At 45.3% G+C, this 22,747-nt stretch overlaps 18 non-coding genes across 18 annotated transcripts; all 18 read left to right on the forward strand.

The window, feature by feature from the left end:
* The first annotated feature begins 146 nt into the window (after positions 1-146).
* Positions 147-337, forward strand: LOC141238957 (U2 spliceosomal RNA). The gene has a single exon (XR_012304398.1). It is a non-coding gene; the product is annotated as a U2 spliceosomal RNA (small nuclear RNA).
* A 1,120-nt stretch (positions 338-1,457) lies between these two features.
* LOC141239013 (U2 spliceosomal RNA) lies at positions 1,458-1,648 on the forward strand. Its single transcript, XR_012304454.1, has one exon. It is a non-coding gene; the product is annotated as a U2 spliceosomal RNA (small nuclear RNA).
* A 1,123-nt stretch (positions 1,649-2,771) lies between these two features.
* On the forward strand, positions 2,772-2,962 carry LOC141238774 (U2 spliceosomal RNA). The gene has a single exon (XR_012304223.1). It is a non-coding gene; the product is annotated as a U2 spliceosomal RNA (small nuclear RNA).
* A 1,118-nt stretch (positions 2,963-4,080) lies between these two features.
* On the forward strand, positions 4,081-4,271 carry LOC141239015 (U2 spliceosomal RNA). Its single transcript, XR_012304456.1, has one exon. It is a non-coding gene; the product is annotated as a U2 spliceosomal RNA (small nuclear RNA).
* A 1,118-nt stretch (positions 4,272-5,389) lies between these two features.
* Positions 5,390-5,580, forward strand: LOC141238896 (U2 spliceosomal RNA). The gene has a single exon (XR_012304341.1). It is a non-coding gene; the product is annotated as a U2 spliceosomal RNA (small nuclear RNA).
* Positions 5,581-6,701: 1,121 nt separating this feature from the next.
* On the forward strand, positions 6,702-6,892 carry LOC141238775 (U2 spliceosomal RNA). The gene has a single exon (XR_012304224.1). It is a non-coding gene; the product is annotated as a U2 spliceosomal RNA (small nuclear RNA).
* A 1,121-nt stretch (positions 6,893-8,013) lies between these two features.
* On the forward strand, positions 8,014-8,204 carry LOC141238776 (U2 spliceosomal RNA). Its single transcript, XR_012304225.1, has one exon. It is a non-coding gene; the product is annotated as a U2 spliceosomal RNA (small nuclear RNA).
* Positions 8,205-9,322: 1,118 nt separating this feature from the next.
* On the forward strand, positions 9,323-9,513 carry LOC141238777 (U2 spliceosomal RNA). The gene has a single exon (XR_012304226.1). It is a non-coding gene; the product is annotated as a U2 spliceosomal RNA (small nuclear RNA).
* A 1,115-nt stretch (positions 9,514-10,628) lies between these two features.
* Positions 10,629-10,819, forward strand: LOC141238912 (U2 spliceosomal RNA). Its single transcript, XR_012304356.1, has one exon. It is a non-coding gene; the product is annotated as a U2 spliceosomal RNA (small nuclear RNA).
* Positions 10,820-11,938: 1,119 nt separating this feature from the next.
* LOC141238778 (U2 spliceosomal RNA) lies at positions 11,939-12,129 on the forward strand. Its single transcript, XR_012304227.1, has one exon. It is a non-coding gene; the product is annotated as a U2 spliceosomal RNA (small nuclear RNA).
* A 1,120-nt stretch (positions 12,130-13,249) lies between these two features.
* Positions 13,250-13,440, forward strand: LOC141238779 (U2 spliceosomal RNA). The gene has a single exon (XR_012304228.1). It is a non-coding gene; the product is annotated as a U2 spliceosomal RNA (small nuclear RNA).
* A 1,119-nt stretch (positions 13,441-14,559) lies between these two features.
* LOC141238780 (U2 spliceosomal RNA) lies at positions 14,560-14,750 on the forward strand. The gene has a single exon (XR_012304229.1). It is a non-coding gene; the product is annotated as a U2 spliceosomal RNA (small nuclear RNA).
* A 1,118-nt stretch (positions 14,751-15,868) lies between these two features.
* Positions 15,869-16,059, forward strand: LOC141238985 (U2 spliceosomal RNA). Its single transcript, XR_012304426.1, has one exon. It is a non-coding gene; the product is annotated as a U2 spliceosomal RNA (small nuclear RNA).
* A 1,116-nt stretch (positions 16,060-17,175) lies between these two features.
* Positions 17,176-17,365, forward strand: LOC141238974 (U2 spliceosomal RNA). Its single transcript, XR_012304415.1, has one exon. It is a non-coding gene; the product is annotated as a U2 spliceosomal RNA (small nuclear RNA).
* A 1,119-nt stretch (positions 17,366-18,484) lies between these two features.
* LOC141238781 (U2 spliceosomal RNA) lies at positions 18,485-18,675 on the forward strand. The gene has a single exon (XR_012304230.1). It is a non-coding gene; the product is annotated as a U2 spliceosomal RNA (small nuclear RNA).
* Positions 18,676-19,791: 1,116 nt separating this feature from the next.
* LOC141238975 (U2 spliceosomal RNA) lies at positions 19,792-19,981 on the forward strand. Its single transcript, XR_012304416.1, has one exon. It is a non-coding gene; the product is annotated as a U2 spliceosomal RNA (small nuclear RNA).
* A 1,120-nt stretch (positions 19,982-21,101) lies between these two features.
* LOC141238782 (U2 spliceosomal RNA) lies at positions 21,102-21,292 on the forward strand. Its single transcript, XR_012304231.1, has one exon. It is a non-coding gene; the product is annotated as a U2 spliceosomal RNA (small nuclear RNA).
* Positions 21,293-22,412: 1,120 nt separating this feature from the next.
* On the forward strand, positions 22,413-22,603 carry LOC141239009 (U2 spliceosomal RNA). Its single transcript, XR_012304450.1, has one exon. It is a non-coding gene; the product is annotated as a U2 spliceosomal RNA (small nuclear RNA).
* The last annotated feature ends 144 nt before the right edge of the window (positions 22,604-22,747 follow it).

Raw genomic sequence — 22,747 nt, forward strand, 5'->3', positions numbered from 1 at the left:
CAGCAGCAGCAAGCCGAAAAGTGCAGGCATGTGAGGGATCTAGAGGTTGACAGCATGTCTTCTTAACGGGAGTCCAGGTGGCCATCTCCACAAATGGACTTTTCAGAATCCTTGGGTGGCACCGTAGTCGGAAACCAATTCTGGTTATCGCTTCTCGGCCTTTTGGCTAAGATCAAGTGTAGAATCTGTTCTTATCAGTTTAATATCTGATACGTCCCCTATCTGGGGACCATATATTAAATGGATTTTTAGAACAGGGAGATGGAAAAAGAGCTTGCTCTGTCCACTCCACGCATTGACCTGGTATTGCAGTATCTCCAGGACCGGTGCACCCCTTCTTTAATGCAGTTTCTAAAATCAGAAAGAATTGAATTCAATGCTTTTTGTTCATTTGGCTTGTTTGTCGGATTTTGGGATGGACTCTTTGGCTTTGCTTTTCCTCTCCTCATTGGATTTTTCATGTTAAAAGTTGCAGAAGCCAGATGACAAGCTCATTTTGGTTCAACTTCAGCAACTGTGCATTGCATTGCCATGTAATGTAATGCAATGCTATCTATCTAGCTCTCCCTCTATACTTCCTTTTGGATAAACAGACATATTAGGCAAGCATTTTGGAGCTTTCACCTAAATAACTACAGGTGGTGAGATAAGCTGCACAATATAATTGACCTTTCAGTATATTGTTGCACACACACCATCTATTTAGCAAATGCCCTTGTTATCAACAGCAGCCTTTTAAACTCACCTGAGCTAACAGGTATGTGAGCTGGTTACTCTGCTGCGCTTAAAATTTCTTTTTTGGTTTGCTACAATGCCTTTTCTGAAACGTTGTCTCCCTCTGCTGGAACACTGACTTCTTTCATTTAATGCCTGCAGACTATAAAAGAGAAACCAACCCAAAAAGTTTGGTTGATTAGTCTGTGGCATTCTTTTAAACTGTTGCTTATGGCGGTCTCTGTGAGCTTCTCAGTGACATTCAGCCATCCAGGTATCCCGCCTGCAGTAGACGGAATGTGGCAATGGAACGCTGGCTGCGCGTGTCATAATAGGCTCTGAGCCTTTATATACCTGCGCACAGCAGCAGCCACCTTCAGTCTGCTGCTGGACAGCCAGCAGCAGCAGCAGCAGGAGAGGTAATTAATCAGCAACCCTCCTGCTAAGGGTAGACAGCTGCTCGTTCCACTTCCCCCCCCCCCCGCCTTAATTGGTTCTCCTCCCTTCCAACGGTGTTGAGGCGGGTGGGAACAGCCGGGGGTTGAGGGTACTGTGCTAAAAGAGGTGGAGTTATGCAGATCTAAAACGCGTGGATTGCAGCAGCAGCAAGCCGAAAAGTGCAGGCATGTGAGGGATCTAGAGGTTGACAGCATGTCTTCTTAACGGGAGTCCAGGTGGCCATCTCCACAAATGGACTTTTCAGAATCCTTGGGTGGCACCGTAGTCGGAAACCAATTCTGGTTATCGCTCCTCGGCCTTTTGGCTAAGATCAAGTGTAGTATCTGTTCTTATCAGTTTAATATCTGATACGTCCCCTATCTGGGGACCATATATTAAATGGATTTTTAGAACAGGGAGATGGAAAAAGAGCTTGCTCTGTCCACTCCACGCATTGACCTGGTATTGCAGTATCTCCAGGACCGGTGCACCCCTTCTTTAATGCAGTTTGTAAAATCAGAAAGAATTGAATTCAATGCTTTTTGTTCATTTGGCTTGTTTGTCGGATTTTGGGATGGACTCTTTGGCTTTGCTTTTCTTCTCCTCATTGGATTTTTCATGTTAAAAGTTGCAGAAGCCAGATGACAAGCTCATTTTGGTTCAACTTCAGCAACTGTGCATTGCATTGCCATGTAATGTAATGCAATGCTATCTATCTAGCTCTCCCTCTATACTTCCTTTTGGATAAACAGACATATTAGGCAAGCATTTTGGAGCTTTCACCTAAATAACTACAGGTGGTGAGATAAGCTGCACAATATAATTGACCTTTCAGTGTATTGTTGCACACACACCATCTATTTAGCAAATGCCCTTGTTATCAACAGCAGCCTTTTAAACTCACCTGAGCTAACAGGTATGTGAGCTGGTTACTCTGCTGCGCTTAAAATTTCTTTTTTGGTTTGCTACAATGCCTTTTCTGAAACGTTGTCTCCCTCTGCTGGAACACTGACTTCTTTCATTTAATGCCTGCAGACTATAAAAGAGAAACCAACCCAAAAAGTTTGGTTGATTAGTCTGTGGCATTCTTTTAAACTGTTGCTTATGGCGGTCTCTGTGAGCTTCTCAGTGACATTCAGCCATCCAGGTATCCCGCCTGCAGTAGACGGAATGTGGCAATGGAACGCTGGCTGCGCGTGTCATAATAGGCTCTGAGCCTTTATATACCTGCGCACAGCAGCAGCCACCTTCAGTCTGCTGCTGGACAGCCAGCAGCAGCAGCAGCAGCAGGAGAGGTAATTAATCAGCAACCCTCCTGCTAAGGGTAGACAGCTGCTCGTTCCACTTCCCCCCCCCCCCGCCTTAATTGGTTCTCCTCCCTTCCAACGGTGTTGAGGCGGGTGGGAACAGCCGGGGGTTGAGGGTACTGTGCTAAAAGAGGTGGAGTTATGCAGATCTAAAACGCGTGGATTGCAGCAGCAGCAAGCCGAAAAGTGCAGGCATGTGAGGGATCTAGAGGTTGACAGCATGTCTTCTTAACGGGACTCCAGGTGGCCATCTCCACAAATGGACTTTTCAGAATCCTTGGGTGGCACCGTAGTCGGAAACCAATTCTGGTTATCGCTTCTCGGCCTTTTGGCTAAGATCAAGTGTAGTATCTGTTCTTATCAGTTTAATATCTGATACGTCCCCTATCTGGGGACCATATATTAAATGGATTTTTAGAACAGGGAGATGGAAAAAGAGCTTGCTCTGTCCACTCCACGCATTGACCTGGTATTGCAGTATCTCCAGGACCGGTGCACCCCTTCTTTAATGCAGTTTCTAAAATCAGAAAGAATTGAATTCAATGCTTTTTGTTCATTTGGCTTGTTTGTCGGATTTTGGGATGGACTCTTTGGCTTTGCTTTTCTTCTCCTCATTGGATTTTTCATGTTAAAAGTTGCAGAAGCCAGATGACAAGCTCATTTTGGTTCAACTTCAGCAACTGTGCATTGCATTGCCATGTAATGTAATGCAATGCTATCTATCTAGCTCTCCCTCTATACTTCCTTTTGGATAAACAGACATATTAGGCAAGCATTTTGGAGCTTTCACCTAAATAACTACAGGTGGTGAGATAAGCTGCACAATATAATTGACCTTTCAGTATATTGTTGCACACACACCATCTATTTAGCAAATGCCCTTGTTATCAACAGCAGCCTTTTAAACTCACCTGAGCTAACAGGTATGTGAGCTGGTTACTCTGCTGCGCTTAAAATTTCTTTTTTGGTTTGCTACAATGCCTTTTCTGAAACGTTGTCTCCCTCTGCTGGAACACTGACTTCTTTCATTTAATGCCTGCAGACTATAAAAGAGAAACCAACCCAAAAAGTTTGGTTGATTAGTCTGTGGCATTCTTTTAAACTGTTGCTTATGGCGGTCTCTGTGAGCTTCTCAGTGACATTCAGCCATCCAGGTATCCCGCCTGCAGTAGACGGAATGTGGCAATGGAACGCTGGCTGCGCGTGTCATAATAGGCTCTGAGCCTTTATATACCTGCGCACAGCAGCAGCCACCTTCAGTCTGCTGCTGGACAGCCAGCAGCAGCAGCAGCAGGAGAGGTAATTAATCAGCAACCCTCCTGCTAAGGGTAGACAGCTGCTCGTTCCACCCCCCCCCCCCGGCCTTAATTGGTTCTCCTCCCTTCCAACGGTGTTGAGGCGGGTGGGAACAGCCGGGGGTTGAGGGTACTGTGCTAAAAGAGGTGGAGTTATGCAGATCTAAAACGCGTGGATTGCAGCAGCAGCAAGCCGAAAAGTGCAGGCATGTGAGGGATCTAGAGGTTGACAGCATGTCTTCTTAACGGGAGTCCAGGTGGCCATCTCCACAAATGGACTTTTCAGAATCCTTGGGTGGCACCGTAGTCGGAAACCAATTCTGGTTATCGCTCCTCGGCCTTTTGGCTAAGATCAAGTGTAGTATCTGTTCTTATCAGTTTAATATCTGATACGTCCCCTATCTGGGGACCATATATTAAATGGATTTTTAGAACAGGGAGATGGAAAAAGAGCTTGCTCTGTCCACTCCACGCATTGACCTGGTATTGCAGTATCTCCAGGACCGGTGCACCCCTTCTTTAATGCAGTTTCTAAAATCAGAAAGAATTGAATTCAATGCTTTTTGTTCATTTGGCTTGTTTGTCGGATTTTGGGATGGACTCTTTGGCTTTGCTTTTCTTCTCCTCATTGGATTTTTCATGTTAAAAGTTGCAGAAGCCAGATGACAAGCTCATTTTGGTTCAACTTCAGCAACTGTGCATTGCATTGCCATGTAATGTAATGCAATGCTATCTATCTAGCTCTCCCTCTATACTTCCTTTTGGATAAACAGACATATTAGGCAAGCATTTTGGAGCTTTCACCTAAATAACTACAGGTGGTGAGATAAGCTGCACAATATAATTGACCTTTCAGTATATTGTTGCACACACACCATCTATTTAGCAAATGCCCTTGTTATCAACAGCAGCCTTTTAAACTCACCTGAGCTAACAGGTATGTGAGCTGGTTACTCTGCTGCACTTAAAATTTCTTTTTTGGTTTGCTACAATGCCTTTTCTGAAACGTTGTCTCCCTCTGCTGGAACACTGACTTCTTTCATTTAATGCCTGCAGACTATAAAAGAGAAACCAACCCAAAAAGTTTGGTTGATTAGTCTGTGGCATTCTTTTAAACTGTTGCTTATGGCGGTCTCTGTGAGCTTCTCAGTGACATTCAGCCATCCAGGTATCCCGCCTGCAGTAGACGGAATGTGGCAATGGAACGCTGGCTGCGCGTGTCATAATAGGCTCTGAGCCTTTATATACCTGCGCACAGCAGCAGCCACCTTCAGTCTGCTGCTGGACAGCCAGCAGCAGCAGCAGCAGCAGGAGAGGTAATTAATCAGCAACCCTCCTGCTAAGGGTAGACAGCTGCTCGTTCCACCCCCCCCCCGCCTTAATTGGTTCTCCTCCCTTCCAACGGTGTTGAGGCGGGTGGGAACAGCCGGGGGTTGAGGGTACTGTGCTAAAAGAGGTGGAGTTATGCAGATCTAAAACGCGTGGATTGCAGCAGCAGCAAGCCGAAAAGTGCAGGCATGTGAGGGATCTAGAGGTTGACAGCATGTCTTCTTAACGGGAGTCCAGGTGGCCATCTCCACAAATGGACTTTTCAGAATCCTTGGGTGGCACCATAGTCGGAAACCAATTCTGGTTATCGCTTCTCGGCCTTTTGGCTAAGATCAAGTGTAGTATCTGTTCTTATCAGTTTAATATCTGATACGTCCCCTATCTGGGGACCATATATTAAATGGATTTTTAGAACAGGGAGATGGAAAAAGAGCTTGCTCTGTCCACTCCACGCATTGTCCTGGTATTGCAGTATCTCCAGGACCGGTGCACCCCTTCTTTAATGCAGTTTCTAAAATCAGAAAGAATTGAATTCAATGCTTTTTGTTCATTTGGCTTGTTTGTCGGATTTTGGGATGGACTCTTTGGCTTTGCTTTTCTTCTCCTCATTGGATTTTTCATGTTAAAAGTTGCAGAAGCCAGATGACAAGCTCATTTTGGTTCAACTTCAGCAACTGTGCATTGCATTGCCATGTAATGTAATGCAATGCTATCTATCTAGCTCTCCCTCTATACTTCCTTTTGGATAAACAGACATATTAGGCAAGCATTTTGGAGCTTTCACCTAAATAACTACAGGTGGTGAGATAAGCTGCACAATATAATTGACCTTTCAGTATATTGTTGCACACACACCATCTATTTAGCAAATGCCCTTGTTATCAACAGCAGCCTTTTAAACTCACCTGAGCTAACAGGTATGTGAGCTGGTTACTCTGCTGCGCTTAAAATTTCTTTTTTGGTTTGCTACAATGCCTTTTCTGAAACGTTGTCTCCCTCTGCTGGAACACTGACTTCTTTCATTTAATGCCTGCAGACTATAAAAGAGAAACCAACCCAAAAAGTTTGGTTGATTAGTCTGTGGCATTCTTTTAAACTGTTGCTTATGGCGGTCTCTGTGAGCTTCTCAGTGACATTCAGCCATCCAGGTATCCCGCCTGCAGTAGACGGAATGTGGCAATGGAACGCTGGCTGCGCGTGTCATAATAGGCTCTGAGCCTTTATATACCTGCGCACAGCAGCAGCCACCTTCAGTCTGCTGCTGGACAGCCAGCAGCAGCAGCAGCAGCAGGAGAGGTAATTAATCAGCAACCCTCCTGCTAAGGGTAGACAGCTGCTCGTTCCACCCCCCCCCCCCCGCCTTAATTGGTTCTCCTCCCTTCCAACGGTGTTGAGGCGGGTGGGAACAGCCGGGGGTTGAGGGTACTGTGCTAAAAGAGGTGGAATTATGCAGATCTAAAACGCGTGGATTGCAGCAGCAGCAAGCCGAAAAGTGCAGGCATGTGAGGGATCTAGAGGTTGACAGCATGTCTTCTTAACGAGAGTCCAGGTGGCCATCTCCACAAATGGACTTTTCAGAATCCTTGGGTGGCACCGTAGTCGGAAACCAATTCTGGTTATCGCTTCTCGGCCTTTTGGCTAAGATCAAGTGTAGTATCTGTTCTTATCAGTTTAATATCTGATACGTCCCCTATCTGGGGACCATATATTAAATGGATTTTTAGAACAGGGAGATGGAAAAAGAGCTTGCTCTGTCCACTCCACGCATTGACCTGGTATTGCAGTATCTCCAGGACCGGTGCACCCCTTCTTTAATGCAGTTTCTAAAATCAGAAAGAATTGAATTCAATGCTTTTTGTTCATTTGGCTTGTTTGTCGGATTTTGGGATGGACTCTTTGGCTTTGCTTTTCTTCTCCTCATTGGATTTTTCATGTTAAAAGTTGCAGAAGCCAGATGACAAGCTCATTTTGGTTCAACTTCAGCAACTGTGCATTGCATTGCCATGTAATGTAATGCAATGCTATCTATCTAGCTCTCCCTCTATACTTCCTTTTGGATAAACAGACATATTAGGCAAGCATTTTGGAGCTTTCACCTAAATAACTACAGGTGGTGAGATAAGCTGCACAATATAATTGACCTTTCAGTATATTGTTGCACACACACCATCTATTTAGCAAATGCCCTTGTTATCAACAGCAGCCTTTTAAACTCACCTGAGCTAACAGGTATGTGAGCTGGTTACTCTGCTGCGCTTAAAATTTCTTTTTTGGTTTGCTACAATGCCTTTTCTGAAACGTTGTCTCCCTCTGCTGGAACACTGACTTCTTTCATTTAATGCCTGCAGACTATAAAAGAGAAACCAACCCAAAAAGTTTGGTTGATTAGTCTGTGGCATTCTTTTAAACTGTTGCTTATGGCGGTCTCTGTGAGCTTATCAGTGACATTCAGCCATCCAGGTATCCCGCCTGCAGTAGACGGAATGTGGCAATGGAACGCTGGCTGCGCGTGTCATAATAGGCTCTGAGCCTTTATATACCTGCGCACAGCAGCAGCCACCTTCAGTCTGCTGCTGGACAGCCAGCAGCAGCAGCAGCAGCAGGAGAGGTAATTAATCAGCAACCCTCCTGCTAAGGGTAGACAGCTGCTCGTTCCACCCCCCCCCCCCCGCCTTAATTGGTTCTCCTCCCTTCCAACGGTGTTGAGGCGGGTGGGAACAGCCGGGGGTTGAGGGTACTGTGCTAAAAGAGGTGGAGTTATGCAGATCTAAAACGCGTGGATTGCAGCAGCAGCAAGCCGAAAAGTGCAGGCATGTGAGGGATCTAGAGGTTGACAGCATGTCTTCTTAACGGGAGTCCAGGTGGCCATCTCCACAAATGGACTTTTCAGAATCCTTGGGTGGCACCGTAGTCGGAAACCAATTCTGGTTATCGCTTCTCGGCCTTTTGGCTAAGATCAAGTGTAGTATCTGTTCTTATCAGTTTAATATCTGATACGTCCCCTATCTGGGGACCATATATTAAATGGATTTTTAGAACAGGGAGATGGAAAAAGAGCTTGCTCTGTCCACTCCACGCATTGACCTGGTATTGCAGTATCTCCAGGACCGGTGCACCCCTTCTTTAATGCAGTTTCTAAAATCAGAAAGAATTGAATTCAATGCTTTTTGTTCATTTGGCTTGTTTGTCGGATTTTGGGATGGACTCTTTGGCTTTGCTTTTCTTCTCCTCATTGAATTTTTCATGTTAAAAGTTGCAGAAGCCAGATGACAAGCTCATTTTGGTTCAACTTCAGCAACTGTGCATTGCATTGCCATGTAATGTAATGCAATGCTATCTATCTAGCTCTCCCTCTATACTTCCTTTTGGATAAACAGACATATTAGGCAAGCATTTTGGAGCTTTCACCTAAATAACTACAGGTGGTGAGATAAGCTGCACAATATAATTGACCTTTCAGTATATTGTTGCACACACACCATCTATTTAGCAAATGCCCTTGTTATCAACAGCAGCCTTTTAAACTCACCTGAGCTAACAGGTATGTGAGCTGGTTACTCTGCTGCGCTTAAAATTTCTTTTTTGGTTTGCTACAATGCCTTTTCTGAAACGTTGTCTCCCTCTGCTGGAACACTGACTTCTTTCATTTAATGCCTGCAGACTATAAAAGAGAAACCAACCCAAAAAGTTTGGTTGATTAGTCTGTGGCATTCTTTTAAACTGTTGCTTATGGCGGTCTCTGTGAGCTTCTCAGTGACATTCAGCCATCCAGGTATCCCGCCTGCAGTAGACGGAATGTGGCAATGGAACGCTGGCTGCGCGTGTCATAATAGGCTCTGAGCCTTTATATACCTGCGCACAGCAGCAGCCACCTTCAGTCTGCTGCTGGACAGCCAGCAGCAGCAGCAGCAGCAGGAGAGGTAATTAATCAGCAACCCTCCTGCTAAGGGTAGACAGCTGCTCGTTCCACCCCCCCCCCGCCTTAATTGGTTCTCCTCCCTTCCAACGGTGTTGAGGCGGGTGGGAACAGCCGGGGGTTGAGGGTACTGTGCTAAAAGAGGTGGAGTTATGCAGATCTAAAACGCGTGGATTGCAGCAGCAGCAAGCCGAAAAGTGCAGGCATGTGAGGGATCTAGAGGTTGACAGCATGTCTTCTTAACGGGAGTCCAGGTGGCCATCTCCACAAATGGACTTTTCAGAATCCTTGGGTGGCACCGTAGTCGGAAACCAATTCTGGTTATCGCTTCTCGGCCTTTTGGCTAAGATCAAGTGTAGTATCTGTTCTTATCAGTTTAATATCTGATACGTCCCCTATCTGGGGACCATATATTAAATGGATTTTTAGAACAGGGAGATGGAAAAAGAGCTTGCTCTGTCCACTCCACGCATTGACCTGGTATTGCAGTATCTCCAGGACCGGTGCACCCCTTCTTTAATGCAGTTTCTAAAATCAGAAAGAATTGAATTCAATGCTTTTTGTTCATTTGGCTTGTTTGTCGGATTTTGGGATGGACTCTTTGGCTTTGCTTTTCTTCTCCTCATTGGATTTTTCATGTTAAAAGTTGCAGAAGCCAGATGACAAGCTCATTTTGGTTCAACTTCAGCAACTGTGCATTGCATTGCCATGTAATGTAATGCAATGCTATCTATCTAGCTCTCCCTCTATACTTCCTTTTGGATAAACAGACATATTAGGCAAGCATTTTGGAGCTTTCACCTAAATAACTACAGGTGGTGAGATAAGCTGCACAATATAATTGACCTTTCAGTATATTGTTGCACACACACCATCTATTTAGCAAATGCCCTTGTTATCAACAGCAGCCTTTTAAACTCACCTGAGCTAACAGGTATGTGAGCTGGTTACTCTGCTGCGCTTAAAATTTCTTTTTTGGTTTGCTACAATGCCTTTTCTGAAACGTTGTCTCCCTCTGCTGGAACACTGACTTCTTTCATTTAATGCCTGCAGACTATAAAAGAGAAACCAACCCAAAAAGTTTGGTTGATTAGTCTGTGGCATTCTTTTAAACTGTTGCTTATGGCGGTCTCTGTGAGCTTCTCAGTGACATTCAGCCATCCAGGTATCCCGCCTGCAGTAGACGGAATGTGGCAATGGAACGCTGGCTGCGCGTGTCATAATAGGCTCTGAGCCTTTATATACCTGCGCACAGCAGCAGCCACCTTCAGTCTGCTGCTGGACAGCCAGCAGCAGCAGCAGCAGGAGAGGTAATTAATCAGCAACCCTCCTGCTAAGGGTAGACAGCTGCTCGTTCCACCCCCCCCCCGCCTTAATTGGTTCTCCTCCCTTCCAACGGTGTTGAGGCGGGTGGGAACAGCCGGGGGTTGAGGGTACTGTGCTAAAAGAGGTGGAGTTATGCAGATCTAAAACGCATGGATTGCAGCAGCAGCAAGCCGAAAAGTGCAGGCATGTGAGGGATCTAGAGGTTGACAGCATGTCTTCTTAACGGGAGTCCAGGTGGCCATCTCCACAAATGGACTTTTCAGAATCCTTGGGTGGCACCGTAGTCGGAAACCAATTCTGGTTATCACTTCTCGGCCTTTTGGCTAAGATCAAGTGTAGTATCTGTTCTTATCAGTTTAATATCTGATACGTCCCCTATCTGGGGACCATATATTAAATGGATTTTTAGAACAGGGAGATGGAAAAAGAGCTTGCTCTGTCCACTCCACGCATTGACCTGGTATTGCAGTATCTCCAGGACCGGTGCACCCCTTCTTTAATGCAGTTTCTAAAATCAGAAAGAATTGAATTCAATGCTTTTTGTTCATTTGGCTTGTTTGTCGGATTTTGGGATGGACTCTTTGGCTTTGCTTTTCTTCTCCTCATTGGATTTTTCATGTTAAAAGTTGCAGAAGCCAGATGACAAGCTCATTTTGGTTCAACTTCAGCAACTGTGCATTGCATTGCCATGTAATGTAATGCAATGCTATCTATCTAGCTCTCCCTCTATACTTCCTTTTGCATAAACAGACATATTAGGCAAGCATTTTGGAGCTTTCACCTAAATAACTACAGGTGGTGAGATAAGCTGCACAATATAATTGACCTTTCAGTATATTGTTGCACACACACCATCTATTTAGCAAATGCCCTTGTTATCAACAGCAGCCTTTTAAACTCACCTGAGCTAACAGGTATGTGAGCTGGTTACTCTGCTGCGCTTAAAATTTCTTTTTTGGTTTGCTACAATGCCTTTTCTGAAACGTTGTCTCCCTCTGCTGGAACACTGACTTCTTTCATTTAATGCCTGCAGACTATAAAAGAGAAACCAACCCAAAAAGTTTGGTTGATTAGTCTGTGGCATTCTTTTAAACTGTTGCTTATGGCGGTCTCTGTGAGCTTCTCAGTGACATTCAGCCATCCAGGTATCCCGCCTGCAGTAGACGGAATGTGGCAATGGAACGCTGGCTGCGCGTGTCATAATAGGCTCTGAGCCTTTATATACCTGCGCACAGCAGCAGCCACCTTCAGTCTGCTGCTGGACAGCCAGCAGCAGCAGCAGCAGCAGGAGAGGTAATTAATCAGCAACCCTCCTGCTAAGGGTAGACAGCTGCTCGTTCCACCCCCCCCCCCGCCTTAATTGGTTCTCCTCCCTTCCAACGGTGTTGAGGCGGGTGGGAACAGCCGGGGGTTGAGGGTACTGTGCTAAAAGAGGTGGAGTTATGCAGATCTAAAACGCGTGGATTGCAGCAGCAGCAAGCCGAAAAGTGCAGGCATGTGAGGGATCTAGAGGTTGACAGCATGTCTTCTTAACGGGAGTCCAGGTGGCCATCTCCACAAATGGACTTTTCAGAATCCTTGGGTGGCACCGTAGTCGGAAACCAATTCTGGTTATCGCTTCTCGGCCTTTTGGCTAAGATCAAGTGTAGTATCTGTTCTTATCAGTTTAATATCTGATACGTCCCCTATCTGGGGACCATATATTAAATGGATTTTTAGAACAGGGAGATGGAAAAAGAGCTTGCTCTGTCCACTCCACGCATTGACCTGGTATTGCAGTATCTCCAGGACCGGTGCACCCCTTCTTTAATGCAGTTTCTAAAATCAGAAAGAATTGAATTCAATGCTTTTTGTTCATTTGGCTTGTTTGTCGGATTTTGGGATGGACTCTTTGGCTTTGCTTTTCTTCTCCTCATTGGATTTTTCATGTTAAAAGTTGCAGAAGCCAGATGACAAGCTCATTTTGGTTCAACTTCAGCAACTGTGCATTGCATTGCCATGTAATGTAATGCAATGCTATCTATCTAGCTCTCCCTCTATACTTCCTTTTGGATAAACAGACATATTAGGCAAGCATTTTGGAGCTTTCACCTAAATAACTACAGGTGGTGAGATAAGCTGCACAATATAATTGACCTTTCAGTATATTGTTGCACACACACCATCTATTTAGCAAATGCCCTTGTTATCAACAGCAGCCTTTTAAACTCACCTGAGCTAACAGGTATGTGAGCTGGTTACTCTGCTGCGCTTAAAATTTCTTTTTTGGTTTGCTACAATGCCTTTTCTGAAACGTTGTCTCCCTCTGCTGGAACACTGACTTCTTTCATTTAATGCCTGCAGACTATAAAAGAGAAACCAACCCAAAAAGTTTGGTTGATTAGTCTGTGGCATTCTTTTAAACTGTTGCTTATGGCGGTCTCTGTGAGCTTCTCAGTGACATTCAGCCATCCAGGTATCCCGCCTGCAGTAGACGGAATGTGGCAATGGAACGCTGGCTGCGCGTGTCATAATAGGCTCTGAGCCTTTATATACCTGCGCACAGCAGCAGCCACCTTCAGTCTGCTGCTGGACAGCCAGCAGCAGCAGCAGCAGCAGGAGAGGTAATTAATCAGCAACCCTCCTGCTAAGGGTAGACAGCTGCTCGTTCCACCCCCCCCCCCCGCCTTAATTGGTTCTCCTCCCTTCCAACGGTGTTGAGGCGGGTGGGAACAGCCGGGGGTTGAGGGTACTGTGCTAAAAGAGGTGGAGTTATGCAGATCTAAAACGCGTGGATTGCAGCAGCAGCAAGCCGAAAAGTGCAGGCATGTGAGGGATCTAGAGGTTGACAGCATGTCTTCTTAACGGGAGTCCAGGTGGCCATCTCCACAAATGGACTTTTCAGAATCCTTGGGTGGCACCGTAGTCGGAAACCAATTCTGGTTATCGCTTCTCGGCCTTTTGGCTAAGATCAAGTGTAGTATCTGTTCTTATCAGTTTAATATCTGATACGTCCCCTATCTGGGGACCATATATTAAATGGATTTTTAGAACAGGGAGATGGAAAAAGAGCTTGCTCTGTCCACTCCACGCATTGACCTGGTATTGCAGTATCTCCAGGACCGGTGCACCCCTTCTTTAATGCAGTTTCTAAAATCAGAAAGAATTGAATTCAATGCTTTTTGTTCATTTGGCTTGTTTGTCGGATTTTGGGATGGACTCTTTGGCTTTGCTTTTCTTCTCCTCATTGGATTTTTCATGTTAAAAGTTGCAGAAGCCAGATGACAAGCTCATTTTGGTTCAACTTCAGCAACTGTGCATTGCATTGCCATGTAATGTAATGCAATGCTATCTATCTAGCTCTCCCTCTATACTTCCTTTTGGATAAACAGACATATTAGGCAAGCATTTTGGAGCTTTCACCTAAATAACTACAGGTGGTGAGATAAGCTGCACAATATAATTGACCTTTCAGTATATTGTTGCACACACACCATCTATTTAGCAAATGCCCTTGTTATCAACAGCAGCCTTTTAAACTCACCTGAGCTAACAGGTATGTGAGCTGGTTACTCTGCTGCGCTTAAAATTTCTTTTTTGGTTTGCTACAATGCCTTTTCTGAAACGTTGTCTCCCTCTGCTGGAACACTGACTTCTTTCATTTAATGCCTGCAGACTATAAAAGAGAAACCAACCCAAAAAGTTTGGTTGATTAGTCTGTGGCATTCTTTTAAACTGTTGCTTATGGCGGTCTCTGTGAGCTTCTCAGTGACATTCAGCCATCCAGGTATCCCGCCTGCAGTAGACGGAATGTGGCAATGGAACGCTGGCTGCGCATGTCATAATAGGCTCTGAGCCTTTATATACCTGCGCACAGCAGCAGCCACCTTCAGTCTGCTGCTGGACAGCCAGCAGCAGCAGCAGCAGCAGGAGAGGTAATTAATCAGCAACCCTCCTGCTAAGGGTAGACAGCTGCTCGTTCCACCCCCCCCCCCGCCTTAATTGGTTCTCCTCCCTTCCAACGGTGTTGAGGCGGGTGGGAACAGCCGGGGGTTGAGGGTACTGTGCTAAAAGAGGTGGAGTTATGCAGATCTAAAACGCGTGGATTGCAGCAGCAGCAAGCCGAAAAGTGCAGGCATGTGAGGGATCTAGAGGTTGACAGCATGTCTTCTTAACGGGAGTCCAGGTGGCCATCTCCACAAATGGACTTTTCAGAATCCTTGGGTGGCACCGTAGTCGGAAACCAATTCTGGTTATCGCTTCTCGGCCTTTTGGCTAAGATCAAGTGTAGTATCTGTTCTTATCAGTTTAATATCTGATACGTCCCCTATCTGGGGACCATATATTAAATGGATTTTTAGAACAGGGAGATGGAAAAAGAGCTTGCTCTGTCCACTCCACGCATTGACCTGGTATTGCAGTATCTCCAGGACCGGTGCACCCCTTCTTTAATGCAGTTTCTAAAATCAGAAAGAATTGAATTCAATGCTTTTTGTTCATTTGGCTTGTTTGTCGGATTTTGGGATGGACTCTTTGGCTTTGCTTTTCTTCTCCTCATTGGATTTTTCATGTTAAAAGTTGCAGAAGCCAGATGACAAGCTCATTTTGGTTCAACTTCAGCAACTGTGCATTGCATTGCCATGTAATGTAATGCAATGCTATCTATCTAGCTCTCCCTCTATACTTCCTTTTGGATAAACAGACATATTAGGCAAGCATTTTGGAGCTTTCACCTAAATAACTACAGGTGGTGAGATAAGCTGCACAATATTATTGACCTTTCAGTATATTGTTGCACACACACCATCTATTTAGCAAATGCCCTTGTTATCAACAGCAGCCTTTTAAACTCACCTGAGCTAACAGGTATGTGAGCTGGTTACTCTGCTGCGCTTAAAATTTCTTTTTTGGTTTGCTACAATGCCTTTTCTGAAACGTTGTCTCCCTCTGCTGGAACACTGACTTCTTTCATTTAATGCCTGCAGACTATAAAAGAGAAACCAACCCAAAAAGTTTGGTTGATTAGTCTGTGGCATTCTTTTAAACTGTTGCTTATGGCGGTCTCTGTGAGCTTCTCAGTGACATTCAGCCATCCAGGTATCCCGCCTGCAGTAGACGGAATGTGGCAATGGAACGCTGGCTGCGCGTGTCATAATAGGCTCTGAGCCTTTATATACCTGCGCACAGCAGCAGCCACCTTCAGTCTGCTGCTGGACAGCCAGCAGCAGCAGCAGCAGCAGGAGAGGTAATTAATCAGCAACCCTCCTGCTAAGGGTAGACAGCTGCTCGTTCCACCCCCCCCCCGCCTTAATTGGTTCTCCTCCCTTCCAACGGTGTTGAGGCGGGTGGGAACAGCCGGGGGTTGAGGGTACTGTGCTAAAAGAGGTGGAGTTATGCAGATCTAAAACGCGTGGATTGCAGCAGCAGCAAGCCGAAAAGTGCAGGCATGTGAGGGATCTAGAGGTTGACAGCATGTCTTCTTAACGGGAGTCCAGGTGGCCATCTCCACAAATGGACTTTTCAGAATCCTTGGGTGGCACCGTAGTCGGAAACCAATTCTGGTTATCGCTTCTCGGCCTTTTGGCTAAGATCAAGTGTAGTATCTGTTTTTATCAGTTTAATATCTGATACGTCCCCTATCTGGGGACCATATATTAAATGGATTTTTAGAACAGGGAGATGGAAAAAGAGCTTGCTCTGTCCACTCCACGCATTGTCCTGGTATTGCAGTATCTCCAGGACCGGTGCACCCCTTCTTTAATGCAGTTTCTAAAATCAGAAAGAATTGAATTCAATGCTTTTTGTTCATTTGGCTTGTTTGTCGGATTTTGGGATGGACTCTTTGGCTTTGCTTTTCTTCTCCTCATTGGATTTTTCATGTTAAAAGTTGCAGAAGCCAGATGACAAGCTCATTTTGGTTCAACTTCAGCAACTGTGCATTGCATTGCCATGTAATGTAATGCAATGCTATCTATCTAGCTCTCCCTCTATACTTCCTTTTGGATAAACAGACATATTAGGCAAGCATTTTGGAGCTTTCACCTAAATAACTACAGGTGGTGAGATAAGCTGCACAATATAATTGACCTTTCAGTATATTGTTGCACACACACCATCTATTTAGCAAATGCCCTTGTTATCAACAGCAGCCTTTTAAACTCACCTGAGCTAACAGGTATGTGAGCTGGTTACTCTGCTGCGCTTAAAATTTCTTTTTTGGTTTGCTACAATGCCTTTTCTGAAACGTTGTCTCCCTCTGCTGGAACACTGACTTCTTTCATTTAATGCCTGCAGACTATAAAAGAGAAACCAACCCAAAAAGTTTGGTTGATTAGTCTGTGGCATTCTTTTAAACTGTTGCTTATGGAGGTCTCTGTGAGCTTCTCAGTGACATTCAGCCATCCAGGTATCCCGCCTGCAGTAGACGGAATGTGGCAATGGAACGCTGGCTGCGCGTGTCATAATAGGCTCTGAGCCTTTATATACCTGCGCACAGCAGCAGCCACCTTCAGTCTGCTGCTGGACAGCCAGCAGCAGCAGCAGCAGGAGAGGTAATTAATCAGCAACCCTCCTGCTAAGGGTAGACAGCTGCTCGTTCCACCCCCCCCCCCGCCTTAATTGGTTCTCCTCCCTTCCAACGGTGTTGAGGCGGGTGGGAACAGCCGGGGGTTGAGGGTACTGTGCTAAAAGAGGTGGAGTTATGCAGATCTAAAACGCGTGGATTGCAGCAGCAGCAAGCCGAAAAGTGCAGGCATGTGAGGGATCTAGAGGTTGACAGCATGTCTTCTTAACGGGAGTCCAGGTGGCCATCTCCACAAATGGACTTTTCAGAATCCTTGGGTGGCACCGTAGTCGGAAACCAATTCTGGTTATCGCTTCTCGGCCTTTTGGCTAAGATCAAGTGTAGTATCTGTTCTTATCAGTTTAATATCTGATACGTCCCCTATCTGGGGACCATATATTAAATGGATTTTTAGAACAGGGAGATGGAAAAGAGCTTGCTCTGTCCACTCCACGCATTGACCTGGTATTGCAGTATCTCCAGGACCGGTGCACCCCTTCTTTAATGCAGTTTCTAAAATCAGAAAGAATTGAATTCAATGCTTTTTGTTCATTTGGCTTGTTTGTCGGATTTTGGGATGGACTCTTTGGCTTTGCTTTTCTTCTCCTCATTGGATTTTTCATGTTAAAAGTTGCAGAAGCCAGATGACAAGCTTATTTTGGTTCAACTTCAGCAACTGTGCATTGCATTGCCATGTAATGTAATGCAATGCTATCTATCTAGCTCTCCCTCTATACTTCCTTTTGGATAAACAGACATATTAGGCAAGCATTTTGGAGCTTTCACCTAAATAACTACAGGTGGTGAGATAAGCTGCACAATATAATTGACCTTTCAGTATATTGTTGCACACACACCATCTATTTAGCAAATGCCCTTGTTATCAACAGCAGCCTTTTAAACTCACCTGAGCTAACAGGTATGTGAGCTGGTTACTCTGCTGCGCTTAAAATTTCTTTTTTGGTTTGCTACAATGCCTTTTCTGAAACGTTGTCTCCCTCTGCTGGAACACTGACTTCTTTCATTTAATGCCTGCAGACTATAAAAGAGAAACCAACCCAAAAAGTTTGGTTGATTAGTCTATGGCATTCTTTTAAACTGTTGCTTATGGCGGTCTCTGTGAGCTTCTCAGTGACATTCAGCCATCCAGGTATCCCGCCTGCAGTAGACGGAATGTGGCAATGGAACGCTGGCTGCGCGTGTCATAATAGGCTCTGAGCCTTTATATACCTGCGCACAGCAGCAGCCACCTTCAGTCTGCTGCTGGACAGCCAGCAGCAGCAGCAGCAGGAGAGGTAATTAATCAGCAACCCTCCTGCTAAGGGTAGACAGCTGCTCGTTCCACCCCCCCCCCCCCCGCCTTAATTGGTTCTCCTCCCTTCCAACGGTGTTGAGGCGGGTGGGAACAGCCGGGGGTTGAGGGTACTGTGCTAAAAGAGGTGGAGTTATGCAGATCTAAAACGCGTGGATTGCAGCAGCAGCAAGCCGAAAAGTGCAGGCATGTGAGGGATCTAGAGGTTGACAGCATGTCTTCTTAACGGGAGTCCAGGTGGCCATCTCCACAAATGGACTTTTCAGAATCCTTGGGTGGCACCGTAGTCGGAAACCAATTCTGGTTATCGCTTCTCGGCCTTTTGGCTAAGATCAAGTGTAGTATCTGTTCTTATCAGTTTAATATCTGATACGTCCCCTATCTGGGGACCATATATTAAATGGATTTTTAGAACAGGGAGATGGAAAAAGAGCTTGCTCTGTCCACTCCACGCATTGACCTGGTATTGCAGTATCTCCAGGACCGGTGCACCCCTTCTTTAATGCAGTTTCTAAAATCAGAAAGAATTGAATTCAATGCTTTTTGTTCATTTGGCTTGTTTGTCGGATTTTGGGATGGACTCTTTGGCTTTGCTTTTCTTCTCCTCATTGGATTTTTCATGTTAAAAGTTGCAGAAGCCAGATGACAAGCTCATTTTGGTTCAACTTCAGCAACTGTGCATTGCATTGCCATGTAATGTAATGCAATGCTATCTATCTAGCTCTCCCTCTATACTTCCTTTTGGATAAACAGACATATTAGGCAAGCATTTTGGAGCTTTCACCTAAATAACTACAGGTGGTGAGATAAGCTGCACAATATAATTGACCTTTCAGTATATTGTTGCACACACACCATCTATTTAGCAAATGCCCTTGTTATCAACAGCAGCCTTTTAAACTCACCTGAGCTAACAGGTATGTGAGCTGGTTACTCTGCTGCGCTTAAAATTTCTTTTTTGGTTTGCTACAATGCCTTTTCTGAAACGTTGTCTCCCTCTGCTGGAACACTGACTTCTTTCATTTAATGCCTGCAGACTATAAAAGAGAAACCAACCCAAAAAGTTTGGTTGATTAGTCTGTGGCATTCTTTTAAACTGTTGCTTATGGAGGTCTCTGTGAGCTTCTCAGTGACATTCAGCCATCCAGGTATCCCGCCTGCAGTAGACGGAATGTGGCAATGGAACGCTGGCTGCGCGTGTCATAATAGGCTCTGAGCCTTTATATACCTGCGCACAGCAGCAGCCACCTTCAGTCTGCTGCTGGACAGCCAGCAGCAGCAGCAGCAGGAGAGGTAATTAATCAGCAACCCTCCTGCTAAGGGTAGACAGCTGCTCGTTCCACCCCCCCCCCCGCCTTAATTGGTTCTCCTCCCTTCCAACGGTGTTGAGGCGGGTGGGAACAGCCGGGGGTTGAGGGTACTGTGCTAAAAGAGGTGGAGTTATGCAGATCTAAAACGCGTGGATTGCAGCAGCAGCAAGCCGAAAAGTGCAGGCATGTGAGGGATCTAGAGGTTGACAGCATGTCTTCTTAACGGGAGTCCAGGTGGCCATCTCCACAAATGGACTTTTCAGAATCCTTGGGTGGCACCGTAGTCGGAAACCAATTCTGGTTATCGCTTCTCGGCCTTTTGGCTAAGATCAAGTGTAGTATCTGTTCTTATCAGTTTAATATCTGATACGTCCCCTATCTGGGGACCATATATTAAATGGATTTTTAGAACAGGGAGATGGAAAAGAGCTTGCTCTGTCCACTCCACGCATTGACCTGGTATTGCAGTATCTCCAGGACCGGTGCACCCCTTCTTTAATGCAGTTTCTAAAATCAGAAAGAATTGAATTCAATGCTTTTTGTTCATTTGGCTTGTTTGTCGGATTTTGGGATGGACTCTTTGGCTTTGCTTTTCTTCTCCTCATTGGATTTTTCATGTTAAAAGTTGCAGAAGCCAGATGACAAGCTCATTTTGGTTCAACTTCAGCAACTGTGCATTGCATTGCCATGTAATGTAATGCAATGCTATCTATCTAGCTCTCCCTCTATACTTCCTTTTGGATAAACAGACATATTAGGCAAGCATTTTGGAGCTTTCACCTAAATAACTACAGGTGGTGAGATAAGCTGCACAATATAATTGACCTTTCAGTATATTGTTGCACACACACCATCTATTTAGCAAATGCCCTTGTTATCAACAGCAGCCTTTTAAACTCACCTGAGCTAACAGGTATGTGAGCTGGTTACTCTGCTGCGCTTAAAATTTCTTTTTTGGTTTGCTACAATGCCTTTTCTGAAACGTTGTCTCCCTCTGCTGGAACACTGACTTCTTTCATTTAATGCCTGCAGACTATAAAAGAGAAACCAACCCAAAAAGTTTGGTTGATTAGTCTATGGCATTCTTTTAAACTGTTGCTTATGGCGGTCTCTGTGAGCTTCTCAGTGACATTCAGCCATCCAGGTATCCCGCCTGCAGTAGACGGAATGTGGCAATGGAACGCTGGCTGCGCGTGTCATAATAGGCTCTGAGCCTTTATATACCTGCGCACAGCAGCAGCCACCTTCAGTCTGCTGCTGGACAGCCAGCAGCAGCAGCAGCAGGAGAGGTAATTAATCAGCAACCCTCCTGCTAAGGGTAGACAGCTGCTCGTTCCACCCCCCCCCCCCCCCGCCTTAATTGGTTCTCCTCCCTTCCAACGGTGTTGAGGCGGGTGGGAACAGCCGGGGGTTGAGGGTACTGTGCTAAAAGAGGTGGAGTTATGCAGATCTAAAACGCGTGGATTGCAGCAGCAGCAAGCCGAAAAGTGCAGGCATGTGAGGGATCTAGAGGTTGACAGCATGTCTTCTTAACGGGAGTCCAGGTGGCCATCTCCACAAATGGACTTTTCAGAATCCTTGGGTGGCACCGTAGTCGGAAACCAATTCTGGTTATCGCTTCTCGGCCTTTTGGCTAAGATCAAGTGTAGTATCTGTTCTTATCAGTTTAATATCTGATACGTCCCCTATCTGGGGACCATATATTAAATGGATTTTTAGAACAGGGAGATGGAAAAAGAGCTTGCTCTGTCCACTCCACGCATTGACCTGGTATTGCAGTATCTCCAGGACCGGTGCACCCCTTCTTTAATGCAGTTTCTAAAATCAGAAAGAATTGAATTCAATGCTTTTTGTTCATTTGGCTTGTTTGTCGGATTTTGGGATGGACTCTTTGGCTTTGCTTTTCTTCTCCTCATTGGATTTTTCATGTTAAAAGTTGCAGAAGCCAGATGACAAGCTCATTTTGGTTCAACTTCAGCAACTGTGCATTGCATTGCCATGTAATGTAATGCAATGCTATCTATCTAGCTCTCCCTCTATACTTCCTTTTGGATAAACAGACATATTAGGCAAGCATTTTGGAGCTTTCACCTCAATAACTACAGGTGGTGAGATAAGCTGCACAATATAATTGACCTTTCAGTATATTGTTGCACACACACCATCTATTTAGCAAATGCCCTTGTTATCAACAGCAGCCTTTTAAACTCACCTGAGCTAACAGGTATGTGAGCTGGTTACTCTGCTGCGCTTAAAATTTCTTTTTTGGTTTGCTACAATGCCTTTTCTGAAACGTTGTCTCCCTCTGCTGGAACACTGACTTCTTTCATTTAATGCCTGCAGACTATAAAAGAGAAACCAACCCAAAAAGTTTGGTTGATTAGTCTGTGGCATTCTTTTAAACTGTTGCTTATGGCGGTCTGTGTGAGCTTCTCAGTGACATTCAGCCATCCAGGTATCCCGCCTGCAGTAGACGGAATGTGGCAATGGAACGCTGGCTGCGCGTGTCATAATAGGCTCTGAGCCTTTATATACCTGCGCACAGCAGCAGCCACCTTCAGTCTGCTGCTGGACAGCCAGCAGCAGCAGCAGCAGCAGGAGAGGTAATTAATCAGCAACCCTCCTGCTAAGGGTAGACAGCTGCTCGTTCCACACCCCCCCCCCGCCTTAATTGGTTCTCCTCCCTTCCAACGGTGTTGAGGCGGGTGGGAACAGCCGGGGGTTGAGGGTACTGTGCTAAAAGAGGTGGAGTTATGCAGATCTAAAACGCGTGGATTGCAGCAGCAGCAAGCCGAAAAGTGCAGGCATGTGAGGGATCTAGAGGTTGACAGCATGTCTTCTTAACGGGAGTCCAGGTGGCCATCTCCACAAATGGACTTTTCAGAATCCTTGGGTGGCACCGTAGTCGGAAACCAATTCTGGTTATCGCTTCTCGGCCTTTTGGCTAAGATCAAGTGTAGTATCTGTTCTTATCAGTTTAATATCTGATACGTCCCCTATCTGGGGACCATATATTAAATGGATTTTTAGAACAGGGAGATGGAAAAAGAGCTTGCTCTGTCCACTCCACGCATTGACCTGCTATTGCAGTATCTCCAGGACCGGTGCACCCCTTCTTTAATGCAGTTTCTAAAATCAGAAAGAATTGAATTCAATGCTTTTTGTTCATTTGGCTTGTTTGTCGGATTTTGGGATGGACTCTTTGGCTTTGCTTTTCTTCTCCTCATTGGATTTTTCATGTTAAAAGTTGCAGAAGCCA

The sequence above is a fragment of the Phyllobates terribilis genome, unplaced genomic scaffold (assembly GCF_046119375.1).
Source record: "Phyllobates terribilis strain yellow unplaced genomic scaffold, ASM4611937v1 Scaffold_763__1_contigs__length_703860, whole genome shotgun sequence".
NCBI classification, from domain to species: domain Eukaryota; kingdom Metazoa; phylum Chordata; class Amphibia; order Anura; family Dendrobatidae; genus Phyllobates; species Phyllobates terribilis.